This window comes from Cyanistes caeruleus, unplaced genomic scaffold, assembly GCF_971803275.1.
Source record: "Cyanistes caeruleus unplaced genomic scaffold, bCyaCae1.hap1.1 HAP1_SCAFFOLD_144, whole genome shotgun sequence".
In the NCBI taxonomy this organism is placed as follows: domain Eukaryota; kingdom Metazoa; phylum Chordata; class Aves; order Passeriformes; family Paridae; genus Cyanistes; species Cyanistes caeruleus.
The window spans coordinates 284,189-287,500 of NW_028255938.1; positions in this window are offsets into that span (position 1 = coordinate 284,189).

Here is a 3,312-nt window from a genome sequence, read left to right on the forward strand (position 1 = left end):
GAGACCGGGCGGGCAGACCCCCACGCTCTGCCCCGCACGCCTACGAGCGAAAGAAAACGAAGCAGGGACCCCGTTCGCAACCCAGCCCGCCGGGCCACGGTGGCTCGGTCCGCACCGGCCACGACAACTGAGGAAGGGCGAGGCGCCGCCGCCTCGCCCGCGCCATCTCTCTCTCTCTCGGCCCGGGGGCATTTTTCCCCGTCGCGTTCGGGTGTCCGCACGCGGGCGGGGCCGGCCACCGCGGCCGGCCGCCGCCCCTGAAACAAATTCCGCCCGCAAAAGCGCGGGTCCCCGGCTTAAGGCCGAGGAAGGGGGAACGAGGGCCACAACAACTCGGGGCGGGGGACACAACCCGGTCTTCGGGGACGGGCCGGGGGTGGGGTGGTAAAGCCTCGAACGAAGCTCGAGCAACGGTTAGACAGAGGCGCCCCCGGCCGACGTCTGCCCCCGGCTGCCGGGCCCACACCGTGGCCCACCGAGACCGGCAGCCGAAAAACAAAAAAAAAAACTGCACCCCGCCGAGGGGGGCCCCCCGGCTTAAGGCCGAGCACATAAGGGACGAGGCGCCGCCGCCTCGCCCGCCAGCCACCGGCATTCGCTTCCCCGCCCCAGGGCTGGGGCGGGAGGGAGGGAGGCGGGACTGGACCGGAATCGGCAGCAGCACGACCAGAGCGGGGGGGACCCGCCTGCGGCTTCTCTGCCTCCTCCACGCCCTTCCCTTCTCGCCTCGGCCGCCCGCGCGGCAACACTCTCTCTGGGCAAGCAGCACACGCTTCCTCGGCATCACGACAAGCTGGCCCCCCCCACCATCGGCACGATGGGTAGCACGGGGGAAGCGGGACGAGCCCCGCGACTCGGTCCCGCCGAGGCGGCAACACACTCCCTTCTCTCTCTGGGCAAGCAGCGGCAACGACGCCTCCTCGGCCTGGCAAACAAAGCTGCCCCACCGGCACGATGGGTAGCACGGGAAGCGGGACGAGCCCCGCGACTCGGTCCCGCCGAGGCGGCAACACACTCCCTTCTCTCTCTGGGCAAGCAGCGGCAACGACGCCTCCTCGGCCTGGCAAACAAAGCTGCCCCACCGGCACGATGGGTAGCACGGGAAGCGGGACGAGCCCCGCGACTCGGTCCCGCCGAGGCGGCACACTCTCGGTTTCTCTCTCGGGCCTCCCTGGCCGGCGGCTCTCCCCTTCGTTTCTCTCTGAGCTCAGCGCCGGCGACCGGCCGGGCGGCCGGCCCGTAGCTTCGCCTCCGGAGGACACAGGCACGGTAGCAGCCTGGGGGAGACGACCCGTTACCTCGCTCCCATAATACGGAGATACGTGTCCGAGGCCGCCGATGCCTGCAAGTGACCGTAGCGTACGTGACCGGGGCAAAGCGGCGGCGCTAGCCGCCTCCTAGCATGACGTAACTGGAGGCAGCTGAAAACAGCGACCCCTTGGTGAACTTCCAGAGCCGGCGCGGACACCAGGTCTACCTCGACCGCGGACACCACGTCTACCCCGACCTGGGCTAGCAGGTCTACCCCGGCCTGGGACAACACGTCTACCCCGACCGCGGACAGCAGGTCTACCCCGACCGGGGGACAACACGTCTACCCCGACCGCGGACAGCAGGTCTACCCCGACGGGGGGACACCACGTCTACCCCGACCGCGGACAGCAGGTCTACCCCGGCCTGGGACAACACGTCTACCCCGACCGCGGACAGCAGGTCTACCCCGACCGGGGGACAACACGTCTACCCCGACCGCGGACAGCAGGTCTACCCCGACCGGGGGACACCACGTCTACCCCGACCGCGGACAGCAGGTCTACCCCGACCGGGGGACACCACGTCTACCCCGACCGCGGACAGCAGGTCTACCCCGGCCTGGGACAACACGTCTACCCCGACCGCGGACAGCAGGTCTACCCCGACCGGGGGACAACACGTCTACCCCGACCGCGGACAGCAGGTCTACCCCGACCGGGGGACACCACGTCTACCCCGACCGCGGACAGCAGGTCTACCCCGGCCTGGGGACAACACGTCTACCCCGACCGCGGACAGCAGGTCTACCCCGGCCTGGGACAACACGTCTACCCCGACCGCGGACAGCAGGTCTACCCCGGCCTGGGACAACACGTCTACCCCGACCGCGGACAGCAGGTCTACCCCGACCGGGGGACACCACGTCTACCCCGACCTGGGACAGCAGGTCTACCCCGGCCTGGGACAACACGTCTACCCCGACCTGGGACAGCAGGTCTACCCCGACCGCGGGACACCAGGTCTACCCCGACCGCGGACAGGAGGTCTACCCCGGCCTGGGACAACACGTCTACCCCGACCTGGGACAGCAGGGCTGCCCCGACCACGGGCAGCAGGTCTTCCCCGTCCGGGAGACAAGGGTACCCCGCTGAAATTTGCCTCGTGTCCCGCCACCGGGCCAGGCCTGTCAGGCGGCCCCGGCCCTGGGTGGACCCAACCTCCCGGGGCCGCCCGCCACCGGGGTAGTCCTGTCGGCCGCCTCCGCGCCGGCCGCCCCCTGCGGCTTCTGACGCCGTGCCCGGCGGCGGCGGTGGCGGCGGCGGCGGCCTGCCCCGGAGGCGGGAGACCGACCTGTGCGCCCCTCGGCCGTCGGGTAGCTTCGGCGGCCCCGTCCCTCCCGATATTGCCGCTCCCTAGACCGAGGCGTATTTTTGACCGTTGCTTTATTTTGCTTTTTTTCACGCACGCAGGCACGCAGGCACACGCCCTCACCCACGGCCACACGCGCACCCACCCCTTCCCTTCTTCTTTCGTCTTTTTCCCGAAAGGACGGCTCTCGCGTCGGGGCGGAACACCAACGCTTCGCCGGGATCCGAAATTCTCGGCCCATCCCATTTCCGTTCCTGCGTGCGCGGCCGGACGCCTCCCAGCCGAGCCGACGGGCGGCTCGCGGCCCGCGCCCGGCCTGCCGACGCGCTCGACCGGCCGCGGGGCGTCCCCGCCACGCCTGCGGGGAGCAGAAGCGGCACCGGCCAGCCGGCGGGACCTGGGGGCGGACAGCGGGGGAAAGGAAGCGGGCGGGAGGGTGCGGTGGGACGCGGCGGGAAGAAAGACGCCGGCCCCCGGCGTGACTCGACTCGAATCGCCGGCAGAAGCGGCGAGCGGGCGGGCGGGCGGCCGGCTCTTCGGCGGTCCGCGGAGGTCTTTGGCCCCGGGCCCGCCTCCGGGGGCTCGCCGCCGAGGCGTGCGGGGCCCGGGCACGGAACCGCCGCTCCCGCGGCGGCGCCTTTCCGGGCTTTTCCCCGCCCCCTGCTGGGCGGGCGATGCCGGCCCGGCGGC